At 46.8% G+C, this 20,428-nt stretch overlaps 1 long non-coding RNA gene across 3 annotated transcripts; it reads right to left on the reverse strand.

The window, feature by feature from the left end:
- Window positions 1–6,929: 6,929 nt before the first annotated feature.
- On the reverse strand, window positions 6,930–19,375 carry LOC131410031 (uncharacterized). Of its 3 annotated transcripts, XR_009221132.1 has the most exons (5): window positions 16,406–16,647; window positions 15,738–15,808; window positions 15,295–15,417; window positions 8,484–8,605; window positions 6,930–7,105 (listed from the first exon to the last, which is right to left on the reverse strand). It is a non-coding gene; the product is annotated as an uncharacterized LOC131410031 (long non-coding RNA). The 3 variants fall into 3 exon arrangements; XR_009221130.1 differs by lacking the exons at window positions 15,738–15,808; window positions 16,406–16,647 and adding an exon at window positions 19,278–19,375; XR_009221131.1 differs by lacking the exons at window positions 15,738–15,808; window positions 16,406–16,647 and adding an exon at window positions 15,627–15,657.
- Window positions 19,376–20,428: the final 1,053 nt, after the last annotated feature.

Here is a 20,428-nt window from a genome sequence, read left to right on the forward strand (position 1 = left end):
GAAGAAAAATGAAGAGAGCCTTACAACCTGTGAGATGATTGAGTCCCCAGCAGAGAGGGGAGAGACAGAAAAATTAAATGAGGCAGAAAGGCAAATCAATAAGTAATAGCATAATTTCCAAAATTTGGTGGAAAGTCTTAAATTTTAGATCCAAGAAAGTCAGGAAACACACAAAATAAAATACAAATTAAAACCATACCTAGGCACGTGATAGTCAAGCTGCTAATATCCAAAGATAAAAGGGAAATCTTGAAAGCAGTCAGGGAAATAGATATATACAGGGGAAGACATTACATACAGGGAGAAATAATGTGAATGATGGATGATACATTATCAAAAACAAAAGAAACAAATCAATAATAAAATGACATCTTTCAAGTGCAGAAAGAAAACCCAAAAGTCAACACAGGATTCTATATTTAGCAGAACTCACTTTCATAAAGGAAGCAGAAGCCACAATAAGATACCATACACCTATTAGTGGCTAAAATAAAAAATAAAATTGCAAATACCAAGTGCTGGTGAGGACTAGGAGCAACTAGAACTGGGAATGCAACATGATAGTTGCATTCGGAAAACAGTTTAGCAGGTTCTTATAAAGTTAAACATACACTTATTATATGACTCAGATATCCCACTCCTAGAGATTTACTGACGCAAATTGAAAACTCATGTTTAAACAAAAACCTTTGTGTGAATCTTTATAGCCATTTTATTCATAATTGCCAAAAGCTGGAAATAAACTAAATGTCCTTCATCAGGTGAATGGAGAAAGAAACTGTGGTGCATCGGTACATTAGAATAGTACTTGGCAATCAAAAGGATAAACTCTTGATTCACACAACAAGATGGATGAATCTTGGATGCATTTCTCTAAGTGAAGGAAGCCAGATTCAAAAGGCTATATGGTATATAATTCCATTTATATGACTTTCTAGAAAAGGCAGAATTACAGGGATGCAAAGTGATCAGTGGTTGCCAAGGGATGGAGTGGGGGAAGCGGTTGACTACAAAGAGACAGTATGAGAGAATTTTAGGGGTGAAAAAACAGCTCTGTATGGTACTGTGGAGGTGGATACATGACCATAAAGTTGTCAAAACCCATAGAACTGTACACTGCAAAGAGTGAATTTTACTCTGCAAATTTTAAAAATCAATCAGGATGCTGGGGAACTCAGATGGAGTGCAGTGACAAATGAATCTAACTGTATTACAAGCATGTGACATAACCACACAGAAGGGGTGGGGATGAAAGGTCCTGACCTAAGTAACTTTGGAAGACAGTGCTTTGATGGGATACTGTAAAACTAAAGTACTGGACACAAACACTGTACACTAGGTGATAAATGTGTTTTTCATAAGGGTATGGATTAGCAATTCTGAAACTAGTTGACACATTAGTAAATATATTGTAGATAACTGGAGTTAAGTTTCTCACTGTTGGTAAAAGAAGTTACATATAAACAAAAAGAGAATGCTAGAATAAACTCTGTGGTGCTGGATTGGAGTTGGAAGTATCAGTATGAATCCATGTCTCTTTTAATATATCTATCCAGATAGTTAGATTGATAGATAGATTGATAGATCAATAGATAGATGTGTATACCTGAGTTTCTATTCATACATACATTTCCAAGCTCTGCTGAGTGGATCTAGAAGCAGTGACACTCTAGTATCAATGAGCACACCTAGTTCCCAGATCTGGGTTTATATCATTCTCCAATTAAAAGAAGCAGGTTTTCTTGGAGAAGTGGCTAATTCTAGGACTGGAGATGGAAAATACAAGATGAACCTGGAACATCCTGTAGTGCCAGAAAGTAGGAAAGTGCTTTAACAAAACACAGAAAATGATGAGATGTGTCAAAAGGAATCAATCTGAAAGACTTCCCAATGGCTCAAGCTGGAAAATTGTGAGCAACAAAATAAATAATGGTGGCATTGGATTATTACCCAGAGAACAAAGTAAATATCCATGAGTCTATACTGATATAAAATAGATTAAATAAGAAAGGAAGAAAGAAAGAGAAAAAAAAAAGAATGAGAGAAAGAGAGAAAGAGAGGAAGAAGGAAGGGAGAAGTAGGGGCGGAATCTTTCTCACAGAATTCCAAATAATAAACGTGGCTGGATAGCATGGAATAGAAAATCGCCACTAAAACACCACAGTAATAATTACTGTGAGCAAGGGCAGGCCTGGTGGCTTAGCGGTTAAGTGCGCACGCTCCGCTACTGGTGGCCCGGGTTCGGATCCTGGGCGCCCACCGACGCACCGCTTCTCTGGCCATGCTGAAGCCTCGTCCCACATACAGCAACTAGAAGGATGTGCAACTATGACATACAACTATCTACTGGGGCTTTGGGGCAAAAATAAAGGAGGAGGATTGGCAATAGATGTTAGCTCAGAGCCGGTCTTCCTCAGCAAAAAGAGGAGGATTAGCATGGATGTTAGCTCAGGGCTGATCTCCCTCACACACATAAAAAGAAATTACTGTGAGCAAGACTGATTGATGAATGCAAAAACTGTGGGTGAAACTTAAAGAAGAAACAGTACATTTGCAGAGCCTCAAAGCATCTCCCTCCAAATACTTAACTTTTTTCTCTTAATTTCTTTAAAAGACCTATGACTATTTAAAGCAAAAATTATAACACTGTATTGTGGGATTTATAACATGGGTAGATGTAAAACTTATGACAACAATAGCATAAGGGACAGACATAGGTAAATGGAACTGTTCTGTAGCAAGACTTCCATATTTTACATTGATTAAACTGGTGCACTATTAAGTCTAGGTAGGCTGTGATATGTTAAAGATGCATATTGTAATCTGGACCAACCACTATAAAATGCAAAGATGTGTCACTTAAATGCTAATAAAGGAATTAAGCAGCAAAAAAAAAGGGTTTGTACAAGAATGTTCACAGGAGATGACCTGCACATCCCCAGGAGAAAGACGAGCGCACTGTAGGGCAACCACAGAGCAGAACGCCCTCAGCCGTGCCGAGGAGCAAACGCTGACACACACGTGCTGGGTGAGTCTCATCAACCTCGTGCCGAGGGAGGCAAGCTGGACAGAAAACAAAACACGTGGGATGATTTCAGCCAAGATGAAACTATGCTGAAAAAACCAGAACAGTAGTTGCCTCGGGGGAAAGAAAAAATTGCCTGGGAAGGAACAGGAAAGAGTTTTCTGGGGGTGATGGAACTATTCTAGTCTTAAAGGGGTGAAGGTTATATGGGCATGTTTATTTGCCAAAACTGTAGAGTTGAGAGTTGTGTCTTTCTGTGTGCGTACATCTTACCCCCCCCCCGCACACACAAAGAACTAAAAGATTAATAAAGTGAGGTGGGAATGGGATGGAATGTGGATGAAACAAAATTGGCAGACAATTAGTAGTTGTTGAAGCTGCGTGACGGGCCGACTATGCTATTTTGTTTATTTTGTATATTGTTTAAATTGTTCTGTAATAAAACACTTGTATAAGAAGACAAACTCGATATACAGTGTTTGCTGGTAAGATATCGGTTACCTTTTGGGAGGAAGGAGGGAGAAAGGGATTGTCAGCGCCTGAGTGAAGCTGTGCTAGTTCTTGGTCACACAAGTGTGTTCACTTTGTAATAATTCTTTGAGGTTTACATGGATGACTTCTGCGTATATTTCTGTACTCATGTTATACATCAATAAACACTTTAAATCCTGCATATTTGCACAAAGATCCTAACTCAATATCTCAGAATAACAGCAGTGTTTTGTTTTAAAGTGGAACATGTTCACTCATGGCATCATCAGATGGATTTTAATACTTCCAAGTATCTATTAATGCCCTCACCCTTGCGTGGTCCCCTGGGTCTTTCCATTTTTGGCTCAATTTGGCAAGTGTCATGGCTTTGAGTTTTTATGATGGGTATGGGCCCTTCAGGTGGGCGAGGTCCAAGGGAAGGATCTCTGCAGCGACCTTGACCACGGGAGCCAGAGGGAGGATTATGGCAACCTGGAGGGATGGAGGGGATGGTAGGACAGGTGGCCTTGAAAAGGCAAATTCCTGAATCCCAGGCACCCAGTATTTCCATTTTAGATATTGAATTTACATTTCAAATACTGGCCAGGAAGTTTCCACGAGGGCTGCAAGCATCCTCAGCAATAGCCAGGCTGGTGAGCCCCACCCCTACCTGAGTGCGGGCCTCAAGGGATGCAGCCCAACCACACTGCGCATACTCTGGGGGGTGGGCAGGGCATAGAGAGTGGGCTAGGTATAGAGAAGAGGCGGGGTAGAGGGTGGGGTGAAGCAGAGGTATGGGGACCAGGGGCGGGGGGACAAGGTGGGAGTTGGGGCCCCTAGCTGTGTATGCTGGGAGCTTTTGTCTCTTAACCGCTCCCAGCTGGGAGCTTGCAGGACTGCAGGACTACAAATCCCAGGAGGCTGTGAGCATGGGGCGGTGCCTAACCCCGGGGGGAGGAGCAGGGCGGTGTGCGCTTAGCCGAGGGCCAAACCGCCCTTGACTCAGGACTCTGGTCCTGCACCCGCTGCACGTGGGCTGAGTCCCGGAGGGATGCGACGGGAGGAGTGGGACCAGGGAGTTAGGAGGGTGTGGCGGCTGCATGGGCAGCCGAGGGCCTGCAGCGTGCAACTGGTTTTGTCCAAAATTGAAGTCAGACTCGTGCCTCTTCCACACCGCCTCCCTCCATTGCTTGATTCCTCCTCCCACCTGCGTGCCTGTGGGTCTTTCCACAGCCTCCTACCTAGTCCAGGGAAAGGTGCTTCTCTAAAGTGCTTATGGGAACTGGTTTGACATCCCAGAAACTTTCCACTTTGCCTGCTGCCCTCTGCCTTCTCCAGCCAAAGTGCCATCATTTCATCAGCTTTTGAGAGAAATTTCCCCTTGTGGCCGCTCTTGCAAGTACAACTTAAGAGCTTTGCAGGGTGGTAACATTAGCTGTTGCTTGCCTTTTTTGCAGATATGGAAGTTGAGGCATCTGTGAGGTTAATCACCGGTTTCCCCAGGATCCGCTAAGAGCAGAGGAGAACAACCCAATTCCCAGGCAAGTATCTAGTAGGCCGTTTTCACCAACGCATTCCAGTGCAGTGGCCTCCAAAACAGCAACCTTAAGATGAGAATAGCTTAAGCATTTTGCCCTTTAGATTGATCACCTAATCTCAGCTCAGGCATGAGTGGCCAGTCTCTCAGGGACACGGGTGGCGACTCTGATCACTCAGGAAGAGACCAGTCGTCCAGCTTTGGGAGAGGGACGTTCAAGGTAGACAGCACTTGGGCAGCATTTGAAACCCGTCAGCTTTAACATCTCTGCTTTGAATTCTGACAAGGTTCCCAGATAAACATGCCTAGGGATAGTCAGAGGTACCATATTCTTTAAAAATTGATTAGAGTGGTGAAAGGAATAGAGCATAAAATATCCTGCTTATTTGCAAAAGATAAAATGCAAGCAAGACCTTCCTGTTAATTTTTTTCTGCTCATTCTCTTGGCTGTACTGTACGTTTGAATGCAGAAACAAAAATTTTGAATTGCCAAATTCTCTTTTCCTGAGATTGGTAAATTAACTTAAAAGTCTTATTGAAACCTGTGGAGGAATGGTTAGCAGCTTTCATGATTTATGTCGTCCCTAAAAATCTGGGCGTTGATCTACAGGAAAAAAAGTCCCTGTTTATATTACACATCCCAATAGGTTACATTTCCGATTTCTGAATGTGGGATATTATCAAAGCAACTGAAAAACCTGGTCATGGAAACTGGACCCTGTCACTTTGTCAAGAATTTGCCTCTGTATGAATTAATGACACACGAATTCTTTAACATTTTTGTAAAGAAAGGATGAGAAAGTGTGTAGTGTCTCTGAATGTGGCAAGAGAGGGAAGTCTCATTAGACCACATCCTCGGGTTCTTCTCTAGTGTTCAATAGGCCCGGGTGATAGTCCGTGTAGTCAGGTGCAGCGCCGCTCCCCCAGCCCCCAGTGTTCCATCCTACTCTGACCTGTGCCCTCTTCAGGGGGTTCTGATGACACTCGTCCACAAGTGTTGGAAGGAAACATTGTAATATGAGGATATTCATCATCTTAAAACAAGGATTAATAGAGAGGAAAGTCTCGGGGTGTGTGTGCTCCGATGCACTGCTGTTGAGGTGTGGCCGCAGTGACAACTGTACTCCCAGCAGTCCTCACAATGGCTGTCTCAAACGTTTGATCTCCTGGCACAACCACAGCAGCTGTTGACAGAGCTGGGCACTCGTCGTGGTTCAGTGTCTTCCGTCAGATTTTGTAGCTCTGACCTTCCTCTGCTTGCCCCATTCCCACTCCTATCTGCTGCATTCATTGCTTTGTAGTTGTTTCCTAGGAGCCACTGTGTGCAACTCTATTTCACAGTATCTTTAGGGACCCACTCTCACTACACATGTCACTGTACAACAGCCCTTTATCCTGGTGTAGCCCACGTTCATCCTCTCCAGTGGAGCTGTGAAGAACCCTGCTTACTCGGAGCTCCTCTCATTCTCATGCTGCTGGGGCTGCTTACGAAGCTGGGCATCTCATCTTTGGTCTCATCAACATTATTCTTTTCATTGATTTTCTGAAGTCGGAGACGACTTTGTTAATAATGTGACACTGACTGTCCCAGGCACTTTTATGTATCTTCCCCAACAGCTCTGTGAGGTAGAGCTCTGTGATCCCCATTTTACAGGGGGGAACACTGAGGCTCAGAGAGGTCGAGTAGCTTCCTTCACTTCACACAGTTTCTTGGTACATTTTGAGTCTCAACTTGGAACTCCGCCTCTCAGGTGTGTGCACTTAGCTGGCGTTCCAATTTGTGCCTCTCTGCCATCCTCTCCAAAGGCACACACCCCAACCTGAGTCCATTGTCTGCTTGATGACAGTCACCCTGCACAAACCGGCCTCATGCAGGGAGTGGACTAGTCAGGCATGGTCCTCCAGCTTACCCAGGGCAGGTTCTAGGTTTATTGTGAGAGCTGGAGCAGTGGAAGATACTGACCGTCACTCACCTGGAAGGTTTGTTATGGAGAAATACTCCACTGACTTTTTGCAGGTGTTATGTCTTCTTTGTCTTCATTGCTCCTCTGGGCTTTCTCCTACAGTCCGTGCTGTGCAGTAACATACAGTACAGAGACAGGTGAACATAATAGTATTGCCCTGCACCAAACGGTCACATCACTCATTTTTCTAATTATGAAAGAATTACATACTATAAAAAAAGTCAAGTAACCCAGATCTATTTAGAGTAAAGCGAAACCTACCCCATCCATCCCTTTCCCTGCAAACTCACTCCCCTACTCAGAAGGAACTATAGTTAAGAGGTTGCAGCTTATTGTTCTGGACATTTCCTATGAATATATAAATACACATAAAGTTTTTTTTAACATAAATGACATAACTACATCATTTTGCAATTTGCTGTTTCCCAAACTATATATCATAGATGTCTCTCCTTATCAGTGCTCGCCACCCTAACTTAGCTTTTTAGAAGTTTTAGAGGTACTCCAAAGAACAGGAATACCATGATCTGTTTATTTCTTCTTTGATAGAGATGGGATTATGTCCAGTTTCACTATTATACATAATGCTGCAGTAAGATCCTTGTATGGAGTTTATTACACTGCTATTCAACTGCTCAATTTTCCTTGTTTCCTCTTGGTCAGAGACTATGATATATTTTTAACAATTTTATGGGTATTATTATTGTTATTACTATTATTTTTGTGTGTGTGTGAGGAAGATCAGCCCTGAGGTAATATCCATGCCAATCCTCCTCTTTTTGCCTAGGCAGACCGGCTCTGAGTTAACATCTGTTGCCAATCCTTCTCCTTTTTTTCCCCCAAAGCCCCAGTAAATAGTTGTACATCATAGTTGCACATCCTTCTAGTTGCTGTATGTGGGATGTGGCCTCAGCATGGCCGGAGAAGCAGCGTGTTAGTGCATGCCGGATCTGAACCTGGGCCACCAGTAGCAAAGCACTTAACCACTAAGCGACGGGGCCAGCCCTATGGGAATTATTTTATAGGGAATTTAATTTTATCACTGAATAGAGACATTTATGGGGAAACTGGACTTTAAGGTCATCCCTCTCAGTATTCTGGAGAAAAATCATGAAACTTAGAAGGTATGAGGCTTGCTCCATCACATTCTAACAAGTCATGTTAACAATTTATAGTTGAATGTTTGAATAACCTCTACTCTCTCTGTTCAGAAGAAGAATGACTTTTCCTTGTCTTGAAAACTTCTGACTCCAGGGGCTCTCAGTTGGGCTTCAGAGAGGGTAAGATATTGGTGTTGTATCTGTTTCTCTTCAGCTGTAAGCTGCATCTTCTAAAGATCATAGACTTGAACATGGTCCAATAAATGCATATGATTTGGTCAAAAATTCAAAGTAAAGAACCCAAGATAGGGATCTATAACTTTGGTTCTTAATAAAGAATTTCCTTTGATATCCTCAAGTCTCTGTGATTACTAGTAAAAACTCACCTATGGGTGAAGAGATGTGGTTCTGCTGGCAATGTCTGGTTTGAACATCCATAGTTAAGGCTGCCACATCCATAGGTAGATTAGACTTGACCTCTTGATGACCTCTTCCCTTGGTCTTTGACCTGGGAAAAATAAGAATTTAAAAAAGCTGCTGTTATTAGCACTCAATGCTAGAAATGCCCATTAAAGAGTGAGTTTGATTTGGTAAACCAAAGGGAGTATAAGCAGAACAAAGTCAGTAATATCTATAAAATTTCAAAAAATTCTAATTTTTTAAAATATAACTCTATTTTTGCCACAGTGCAAACTGTGTATATATGAATGAAATATCCCTCTGTCCATTTCTTAAGTTGTTTCCATTGACTTGATGGATTTATCCTCTAATCCGGATTCTAAGTGTGAAAGAACATCTTGGTCCTTCAAAGAAAAGAAGCCATTGAAATTTGATTTTCTTTTAGCTCGGCATCCTACAGGTTTGAGGAATAAATTATCATTTAATGGTACAATGATTCTGAAATCTAATTGTTAATTAGAGGGGTGTAAGGGATGATTGAATGGTGGTTCATCCCCTTGGTCAAGGGTATTGTACACATGGACGTGTAAACACGATTCAGGAAGCTGCTTCAGCCCTGTGACATCCCTGAGAACCACAGTGCAGGAGGATCTAGGCACACAGCCATCTGCCTCGATCTCCTGGGTTACATGTAGATCCAGGGGTCCTGAGAGTGGCGTCAGAGCAGCTAGCTTTTATCTATTTCTCCCCTTCCTTCTCTCCAGCTTATCTCAAACAGTCCTGACTCTCATATTTTAAAGGCCAATTATAGTTATTTACATGAGCTGCTTGTTCATTATTGCAGAGTAATAATCAGGCATACCATTAAATATCATTTAATCTACCTAATTAAATTTGTTGTACCTTTTGATTGATTAGAACACTAAAGTTAGTTCAGAGTTTGATATTCACCAAATGTGTTAGTCTGCTTACAACTGCCATGTGCCTCATTCCTCTTAGAAGTGTATCTTTGGCCCATCACAAGATTTTAATGAATCAAATCATCATAAATTAAGATAATGTACTCTCTTTTGGATGATCGGGAGGCATATGGGTCCATTTTGGAAATATGCCCATCTGTAATGCTCCCCATGGGAAGTTTCTGGTCACTGGGTCTTCACGTGGCTTGCATAAACCCTAGGTCTATAAAGCTTGGTACCTCTCCTTCTAATTGAGGTAGAAATAAAAGAGGTCAGAGACACTTATTAAAGTTTTGGTTGCATGAAGTCTTCTATGAAGACCATCCATGCATATTGTTCTGGATAGCTCTCTGTTCCTAAGACAACTAGTTACTTTAAGGGCTTGTCAGGAACTGTGAATGGTCTGACATTTTACCTTACCTGCAAACCAATAAGTTAGCCTACCATGGTCTTACAGATGCTGGCAAAAGACACGAGACCCATGGGTCAGAGACAAAGGACTTAATGACAGAGCAATGGCACTGGCCCGAGTATCAACATTTGCACTGGTTCACTAAATCTCACTTCCCAAAGGGTGATACACAGTGGGCCAGGAGACATACAGAGGGTTGCAAGAACTCAGAGCTTAAGGAACTCATATCTTTGATAACAGGCAGGAAGTCTGCTGCCCTTTGGCCTGGGGAGGGGTGTTATTTTTATTATAATGGGCAGTAAGCAAGCATGACTTTTGCTGCAGAGGAGGTCACTATTTCTATCTTCCAAGGTTGACAGCTCTACACACTTTCTTGAAAAGATAACCTGGTTTTACTGGCTTTCAAAGATAAGCTTGAATGAGACTTCATCATCATTCCGTTCTGTTACCTTTATTGAGATTGTGCAAATATGCTCTTTTCTCTGTAAAGTTCACTAACTTTATTCATACATAAGGGATGCTTTTGGTTTTATTTATTAAGTTAAAATTTTCTTATTAGAGCAAATGAGGAAACTATTATGGGTTGGATCTGAAGGTATGCTTTTCCAGGAAAAATGTGAAAGAAGATTGGTGCTCACAGAACTTTGCCACAAGGAGTTGATATCAACTTAAATGATTTTAATTTGAACACTGTTTTGTACAACTTTCTTCCATCTTACTTCATCCTCTCTGCTTCCTGTAACTGTCATATGAGAATGGGGCAGTTTCAGGGATTCACTGAACTCATTTACAATATTAAAATGGTTTTTTTCTGTTGTGTGTGTGTTTTTTTTTTATTGAGGTAAAGTTAACATACAACATTAAATTAGTTTCAGCGGTACAACATAATGATTCAGTGTTTGTATAAATGTTGAAATGATCACCACAATAAGTCCAGTTAACATCCGTCCCCATACATAGTTACAATTTTTTTTCTCTTGTGATGAGGACACGGCGTATTTCAAGGTGCAGAAGAATCAACGATGGTGTCATACTTTTCCATATACAACTTGATGAATTTGGACATAAGTATACACCCTTGAGACTGTCACCACCATCAAGGCCACAAACATATTCATCACCTCCCAAAGTTTTCTCTCATCTCCTTTATTACTATTATTCTGTGGTAAGAACTCTTAATATCTACACTATTAGCAAATGTGATGTATGCAATACAGTCTTGTTAGCTGTAAGCACTATGCCATATCCTAGATCTCCAGAACTTATTTATTTTGATTACTGAAACTCTGTATCCTTTGATCATCAGCTCCCCATTTCTCCATCCCCTCAACCCCTGGCAACCACTATTCTAACCTCTGCTTGTATGAGTTTGACTATTTAAGATTCCACATATAAGTGAGTATTTGCCTTTCTCTGTCTGCCTTATTTCGCTTAGCATAATGTCTTCTAAGTCCATCCATGTTGTCAAAAATGGCAGGATCTCCTTCTTTTCTCAAGGTTGACTAATATTCCATTTCTTTATCCATTCATCCATCAGTGACATTTAGGTTACTTCCATATCTTGTCTATCGTGAATTAGCTACAATGAACATTAGAGTGCAGGTATTTCTTTGAGACCCTGAGTTCAATCCTGTGGGCATATACCAGAAGTGGGATTGCTGGATCATATGCTAGTTTTCATTTTTGGAGTAAGCTCCATACTGTTTTCCATAATGGTTGTACTAGTTTACATTCCCACAAGGGTTCCTTTTCTCCACATCCTCACCAACATTTGCCATCTTTAGTTTTTTTGATAATGGGCATCTTAACAGGTGTGAAGTGACAGCTCATTGTGGTTTTGATTTGCATTCCCTGATGATTAGTGATGCTGAACACCAGGACATCTAGTAACTCCTTTCAATCTTACAAAAGCGTTGCAAAAACTTGCACCTAGTCACACAGGTGAATCCCTGCCAGGTGTGCTCGCAGGTGGTCTGCACTCCAGGTCCCATGCCCACTCCTGCCGGTCTTCAGATTTGGCAGAGATGATTCCAGGAGCTGATCTGCGCATTCCACAGCTCCACTGCCAACAATTTCCGGCGACTGAGGAAGGTATCAGGAAGGAGGAAAGGGCAGTGAAGAGCACAGGAGAGAGACTGGTGGTAGCACTGAAGGCGGACAGACTTGCTAGTGAGGCAGAGAAAGTGAGGGGCCAAGAAGGCCATCTTGACAGCAGACGAAATGGAGCAGGCACCTCAGTGAGGTCTCTTGGCAGCGTCCATAATGTTTCCTTGCTTTGAGCTCTTGAAACTTTGAAATATACCAATATGTTTCTTTTATTAAACTCTGCTGCGTGACAGAAAATATAGACAGTGGTTTCTTTCTGAGGTGAGAGGTTGAGTTTCAGGTGAGGAGAGAAAGATCTTCCTTTTTCATGCTGTTCTCTCATTTTTCTTTACTATGTATGTTATTTATTTGTACTTTCAAGTCATCAGCGAGTTATCAACGTCACGGGATGATTCAGTTTTGCTCCATACAGTCACAGTAAAACCTACTTAAAGTGGATTATTCTTTTTGTGTAATATTCCAATAGATTCCAAAATATTATTTCAAAAGCACTTCAATGTCTATGTTCTCAAATTAGATATTTACTTTTGGTCTCCATTTTTGTGTTCCTTCTTGCATGCTACTTCAGAGTTGCATCTAAGGAAATACCAGATTTCCCTCAGTTTTTTAGATCCATATGTGTTGGAAATTTGATTCATGAAGATGGACATGGCAGCTGGGGGATCATGCTATTATCAAAAGAGACCATTTCGGCATCAGTAATCTGACAAGAACTCACTGCTTGTTGAGATTTAATTGACTATTTGAGGGATCCAGCTTTCGCTGTTGGCACTTCTCTTTCTCTTTGGAGGCGAAGTATTGCCTTCCCAGTCTTTTCATTACCAAACCACTTTCCTGGGTGGCTGTGCCATGTCAGGAAGGGCCTGGGATGTTGGGAACCAGGAATCATCCTCAGCTTCTAGCTGTCCTAAGAAGGCTTCCCTGGCAGAGTCCAGCCTGTGTGTCTGGGTGACACTTGCAGCCATCAGACAGGAGGCGATAACTCACAAGTGCCAAGTGATTCATCTGGCCCTTGTCTTACAGGGTGTTTCCAAGGGATGAGGTTCAAAATGCCACTTGGTAACCCTTTGAAAGCTCTTGTCGTGGGGTGGGTTCTCGGTGTGAGCTCAGAGCAGTGTCTATTCACCACCAGATGGGAAGCATTTCAGTATTTTAATTGGTAAGGCTGTGTTCATACACCACCATGGATCATCAGTTCCGTGGCATTTCCTGCTGGACCACCCCACACCCCTGTCATGCCTCATCTTTCAAAGCTCCAAACAGGGTTCACACCCCATCAGGTGGTTGTAATGTAACCACAGCACAAGACTGGGGAAAAAAACACAACCACCCAGGGGGGACACACTTTAATGGCTCGGGCCCAATTGCCCCATTTGGACAAGTTGGCAACATCAACACTGAGTGTGTAAACTGGAGGACTGTCCAAGACCATGGACCTCAGAATGACATGGCCTCAGAAGTCACCTTGGACAGCAAGGGACAGTGTGGGGTCACTCACTGGTCAGGATTATGGTCCCTTATCCTGGTAAAGTAGAGCTCACCCGGGATCCATCAGCCCAAGCCAGGGAGGAGCCTTCTAGGGAATTTCTGCCCTAAAGTGAATGGCATAAGGAAGGCAGGTGTGCTGGAAATCCTGGTTCACAGAGAGCGGTCGTTTTTATGGAATGAGGCCCAGTGGTAGCCTTAAAGCTGCATCACAAATCTTTCCCATTGGATACAAAACAAGCGGGAAACAGAATTAACAGTCCTGGACAAGGATCCCAGCAAGATTCAATTCTAGGTCAGTAGTGAACATGGAGGCACTAGAGGGGTCTCAGGAGGGAAAGTCCTGTCTGCCTTTAGTCCATTTGCAAATCACCTTTTCAGGCCTTGTCCTCTCCATGTGCATGTTTTGATCTTTTTACATTGTTTTCCCCACTTAGAGCTGATGCAATTCCAGAGATTGAGCTAGAAAACTACAAGTTCCTAAAATTTGGTCAAAAGAAACCTCAACAAGAGAAGCAGAAAACATTCTCTCTTCCTCCAGAATGTAGAAAGGCACCCCCTGCCTATGGCACGACCTGGTCCTGGGTAGTGCTGTTTTAAAGACACCCACATTTCAGTGGTTGTTGCTTTGCCTGTGAAAGTACCATCAACCTTTAAATCCCAAGAGAATGGGAGGGGGGCCGTGTCCGCCCCTGGAGCAGCTGAATGATACTGAAATGAACTTGTCCTAGGAGTTAGGGGGAATTGGGAGTGACGTCACTAGCCAAAAAAGGGGCTGGCCTTTCTCCCTTCTCCAACAGACAATAAGTTGATGACTCAGAAGAGTTCCTGATTCAAGGAGAAATGTGAGATTCTGTGTCTCACTCACATGCCTACAGAAAGCGAGAGAACCACACCACAACTCCCAAGCTGTGAAGGAAACAGGACTTTAATATAATATTCAAATATGTCATTTATTATTTACAACAAATAACCACTGACCCTCCCCAATGGGTGAGTAGGTGCTGAGGTAGAGATGTCAGGGAGCTGGGATGGGGTCGTCCCTTCTCTCTTGGGCTTCAGGGGACCCCAGGAATCAGCTTACAATGCTCCCCTTCCCATCAAGTGGGAGGAGCTGGCCTGGTGCATCACAAGCATCCCAACTGTGTCCCCGCTGCTGAGGATGGGGCTGTGATCGGCCACTGATACGGGGTTCGGGGTTGGGGCCTGGGGGCTGAGTAGAAGAGTCGGGTTATCTTCTGCGGCCTCCCTCTGAATCATGGCTCCCCACCCTGTCCCCACTGCACTGGGTGCTTCAGACCCTGTGCTCAGTGCTGTCAGCCACCAGTACCCCATTCGTCCCTGCCACGTGAGCCGTCATTTAGTATCACCTATTTCACAGAGAGGGAAACGGAGTCTCAGGAAGCTGAAGAGAGTCACCCCAGTCACAGGACTGGTCAATAGTGGAGCTGGGATCCCAGTGGCAGCTATCCGACTCCCCAAGGCCACGCTTAGCCCGAAGACTTACTGAACCCCCAGGAGTCAGTCACCCCGGCCCAGACACTCACTCACCCCAGACCTTGATGATGGCCGGTTCTTCTTGGCCTTGCGTATTTTCTAGGGCTCTGGCTGGCAGGACAGTTTGTAGCTACAGGACAGAGAGGCACCTGTGAGCCTACCAGGAACCACACCTCAGGTATCCCCCTACTGCCTGCTCAGCAGCTGGAGTCTGGGTGTCCCAGAGGTCACCATGTAATAAGGCCGGGGGATGAGTGGGGGACCATGGAGACAAGCTCTCTGGACTGACCAACAGGGAGAGTCCACCCCTGCCCTCACCCAACTCCTGCTCGGCCTCACCTCTCATTCTCGTTGAGCAACTGCATGTCCTGGAGCCAGGCCGCAAATCGCTCCCTCGGGTTCTAGGTTGTAATTCTTGGCAGCCTCCTGGAGCAGCAGGATCTTCCTCATGACTCGGTATTCCTGGGACCAGAGGAAAGGAGAGGATGCAGACAGGGCCTGGGTGGGGGATGCTGCAGGGGCCTTGTTGGAGGTGAGGGGTGGGGCAGGGGACCAGTCCTGGAAACCATCCTTCCCTCCAGTTCCATCCAGGCTCTACCAGTTATCAGAATGGGAATAATCAGCCCCTCCTCCAGGAAGATATCCTTGATGCCATCCTCCCCTCAACCCACCCGCCAATTGGATGGGTCTCCCACTTCTCTGTTATCAAACTCTTCCACTCAATGTAAGATACAGGGGGTGAAGCCAGGGACTGTTCTGCCCAGAAGGTCTCTGATTTCCACCTCTTTCCCCTCCCCTGCAGGGAGTGCCACAGCTGCTCCTCAGTCCTCTTCTCAAGGTTGATCTCATTCCCCTGGAAGGTAGACAGCCAAAGTCCATCAGACAGAGCCCCCAGCCTGACTAGCCCCTATGCCCACCCCTTCTCATGTTGCACTAATGCCAGGTCCCCAGAGGGGGCCGGGCACGCAGAGAAAAGAGGACTTGGACCTAGGCCGGGCTCTGGGCTCCAGAGTAGGAGGACATGGGGGTGAGACTGAGGGACCTGGCAGCACAACTCTCTGATGACAGACTTGGAAGCTGAGGCCTCAGGCAGAGGGGACTGCTCAGCCACATATGTGCTGCCTGACTTGGGGGGACCCGACTTCTCTCTCCCTTCATGGACAGCATAGGAGTTGGAGGCTGAGTCCAGCTCAGATAAAACCTCACGCAGCTGTGCCATCAGGCAGCTCTGAGCTTCCCCAGCCTGAGGAACTGGAATGGGTGTCTCTGGCAAAGCCTCTTTTCACTCATCCCTAAGAAGAGCCTGATGCCCCATCTCCCAGGGGCAGCTGCGAGGCTCTCATGACAGGAGATGTGCCAAGTGCTGAGAACTCAGAGCTCAGTTTGGGGGCTCCCGCATCCCAAGGCTCAGAATCCTGGTCCTTCCTGCCTAGTCCTCAGGTTCACCCACCTCGAGATAGTCAACCATCGCCAGTTGCAGCATCAGCAGGTCACTGAGCAGATTGCCAAGATAGGGGAAGACACCCTGTGACATCGGGGTGCGGGTGGGATGAGCCCTTGCTCTCAAGTAGAGCCCATGTAGACCCTCTCCTGAAAAGTCCCCACCCTCAGCCACCTGGCCCACCACAGGGTTCCCACGAGGAGCAGCCTAGGATCCTCAGCAGCCTCCCCTCAATTCTTCCTCCCTTCACACCCCAAGAACACCACACTCCTCCTCCCAGGGCCGGCTCCTGGCAAATCACATGGTGTGCCTTCCCTGGCCCTCCCCAAAACAACCCATCCTGCACCAGCTCTTCCAGGCCCTCCTCTTGGTCACTTCTACTGGGGGATTTGGGCACTGTGGCACCAAGAGGAAGGGCCCTCCTCTCTTGATTTGAGGCCTCCAGCTGGGAGCGCAGAGCCCCTCCCCCACAGGCACACTCACCTGCTGCTGCTCCTGCTTCTCCTGCACTCTCTGGGGGTTGCTCTCTGGGGGGGCAACCGTGAAGGGCCCCTCCTGTCAGGGTCGAGGACAGTGTCAGCGAGGCAATACTCCCCTCACCCCATTTCTCTCCAGCACCACTGGCCTCCGACACTGGACATCTGACTTGAGTCAACTGGTATCAATGTCATTCCATCCTCCAAGGTCTTGTGATTCCAGAACAAGCCCAGCTCCAACTCTCACTCTGGGTGTGAGCTTGGGCTCGTGGCCTGGCCTCCTTGAGCCTGTTTCCTCATCTGGAAAGTGTGAGAACTCCAGCTACCACACAGGTTCTTATGAGGACTCACTGTCACAAGACTGTCATCCTTGTTCTGGCCCTCACCCCTCCAGGTGGAGCAGGCAGAAAGCTCCCACATTCCTTTCCTCCCTCTTACCTCAACACCACCCTGTGAGACCTGCACAACACAATCACCGTCCCTCCATTTCCCTGATGAGGAGACAAAGGCCCAAACATGGGCAGAGGTGCTCAGGGGCCCACAGAGGAGAGGCCACTTGCCCCTCTCAGCCAGAGGCCCTGTTCCAACATCCTCACCTAACCCCAGCCCCACCACTGAAAACAGTCCTGTCCCCTGAGCTCTCAAAGCTTGGTCCTGGGCTGAGTCATGGATGGAGAGGACGGGGTGTCTTGGGAGTCTGGTTGAGTGGCTCCTGCCTGCCCCAGTCCCGTGGAGTGTCTGGGCCCCAGGCTGGGCCAGAGGCCAAGCCAAAGCCTTCTCCTCCCCAAGGAACACCTCAGGACATTCCCCTGCACTGAATCCTTTTTTTTTTTTTTGTGAGGAGATCAGCCTTGTGCTAACATCTGCCAATCCTCCTCTTTTTTTGCTGAGGAAGACTGGCCCAGGGCTAACATCCATGCCCATCTTCCTCCACTTTATATGGGATGCTGCCACATCATAGGTCGACAAGCGGTGCGTCGGTGCGTGCCTGGGACCCGAACCGGTGAACCCTCAGCCGCTGCAGCGGAGTGCGCGCACTTAACCGCTTGCGCCACGGGGCAGGCCCCTGAACTCTTTCTTTATCCACTCAGGAACTGGACCCCCAAGGTGCCACCTCTGATCAACAGGGAAGGGGATGACAGGACATTTTGATTCCCTGTTTACATGAGGCTCCTAACTTCCTTTCAGCAGGGTTCACTAAGAATCCATCAGTTGCCTAGATGCTTCTCATAAGCCACCGGGGGCATATGTCATTGCCAACCAGGCACTCAGGTTAGACTCCTGTGGTTCACTCAAGTGACTGCTCTAGGGGTCCAGAGGGGAGTCCCAGAATGCACACACATCTGCCACCTAAGGATGAGCAGCCTGTTTGTGCACCTGGGCCATGGGAATCCTCTGCCACGCACATCCCTGGGGCAAGCAGGCTGCAGCCCCTTGGAGATGTGGTGAAGATAGAAGGAGCAGCAGGGTCCTGGCTTCCTGAGGATAGTTTTAGGCTGAGGGCTAAACCCACACCAACCACCCAACAGCCTGGAAGAAGCTACATCCAGCAGGATGGACATACATGGAAGCCAGAGACCTGTTGATGGCGCCAGCTCGGCAACTCCTCCTGGAACAGCCCAGCCAACACCATTGTGTCCCATGACCAGGGCCTCCCGCCCACAAACGGCACCCCACCTGCCCATGGGCAGAACAGATCCCTCTGCTTGTTAATCTGGATGAGATAGACGGGAATGTTTCAGAGAAAGTTCAAGGGAGAAACTATCAAAACCACAGCCTGCCCAGCATCCCTCCTCCGCACCCCTCCTCTCTTTCCAGACCCCCAGCCTCCACTCTACCTGGATCATCAGGTCTCTGCTCAAGGACTTGTCTTGACTATTGAGTTCCTTAAGATTATCAGGGTTCTCTCTCAGGGGAGGGGAAAGAATGAGGGATAAATTTAGGAATAATGTGAGGGGTCTGAATGCAAATCCCTTTTCTCTGCAAACCCGAGAGATTCAAACTGCCTGGAGGAGTCCTCTCACTGGGCTCCTCTGAGCGCTAAGGTCTCATGGGACTGGGAGGGGGCTCTCCTGTTGGTCACTGGGGTCTCCACTCCCCAGCTCTACAGAGCAGCTCTGTTTTGACTGCTTTGAGTTTCAACTGGGCATAGAGTTCTGTTGCTATAAACACTTGAAAATCTCCAATGTGGCTCAACTGAGTACCCGACACTCAGGGAAGCCAAGTCCTGAAGCAGAACTGGTGACTAAGGACCCGGGAGGCTTAGAGACCCCCTGCCGAGGCCCAGGCCCTGTCCCCAGCATTTGCTGCCTCCCAGGAGTTCCCAGCTGACTGAGGGGCCAATGGCAGACACACAGGAGATCCCCCATCCACCCTGGTCCTCCTATGGAGAGAGGCCTACCCACCGGGAAACTTCCCCCGTGTGTTCTTCAGGTGGCTTGTGGAGGTTTTCTGCAGAGCAGAGATGACAGTGCGGGGTGAGGAGAAGTTTTTCAGGATCTCGCACTCCTGGGGAAGGGAAGAGAATGAGCTGTGAGGTGGGGCACTGTAGCCCCGCTTGCTCTAGCTTCAGTTCCCTTCTATTTAAATCTCCCCTCCTGGATGAGACAGATGCTCAGGGAGTCCCAGAAGGGCACATTTAGGACCCAAAGAGTAACACTCACAGGGAGCAGGATTTTAGCTCAACCCAGGGAAGGAGCCAGGTAGGAAGTGAGCATCCTCTCACTGGGACCTGGAGTTAAAGTCAGCGGGCCCCTGGCAGGAAGGGTCTAGGGACTGTACAGGGGCTTAGACCACACACTGCAATCCTGGGAGCTGATAAAGGTGGAGAGGCAGTTCCCAAGACTTCAGAGAGGGGCTCCACTGGGCCTCCCACAGCACACCTGGGCCACCTGGATCCAGCACTCCACCACCCTCGCCCTGTCCTGGGCTGTCATGCTTGGGTCCCCGAGGCAGGGGGTGATGACGAAGCTGGCCACCCTTCTGACGTGGTCGATGGTGGCCTGGACGGTGGGTGTCTGGTGTTCATTTCGGGCTTGCTCCTCTTGCCCCAGGTGGATCCCAGGCACGGAGAGGGCATCACCTTCCGGAAGAGGTCCTGGAGAACAGGGGGAGTGTCACCGTGCCCTGCCACATCCCAGGTCTGTGTCTATAGCCCCCAAAGTCCCACACAGGAGTCACAGTTTAGAGCTGGAGCTCAGAAAGCTCAGGATGTGGCCTGAGCCTTGTGACAGTCCCTGGCTTTTCTTCTCTGTCCCCCGAGGACACCCAGCACAGGAGGACCCAGGACCCAATACTGGCAGGGAAGGGAGAGGGGCTTTTGACCCAGCCCGTCCTGGCTAACTCCAAGCTCCAGACGGTGGCTCAACTCGGTTCATCCTAAGGGGGCATCTTCCAATACCCTGATCCCCCCTCTGGTCCCACTCCACATTCTGATGCGCATCCCCACGTGGCAGCTACAACCACAGGCCTTGTCTGTCTCCCTTGTAGTGAAATACACATCAGATGTCTAATAAGTCCTGAGGCTGTTGAGCCTCCTGAGCAGCGGTTGGGCCAC

The sequence above is a fragment of the Diceros bicornis genome, chromosome 9 (genome assembly GCF_020826845.1).
Source record: "Diceros bicornis minor isolate mBicDic1 chromosome 9, mDicBic1.mat.cur, whole genome shotgun sequence".
In the NCBI taxonomy this organism is placed as follows: domain Eukaryota; kingdom Metazoa; phylum Chordata; class Mammalia; order Perissodactyla; family Rhinocerotidae; genus Diceros; species Diceros bicornis.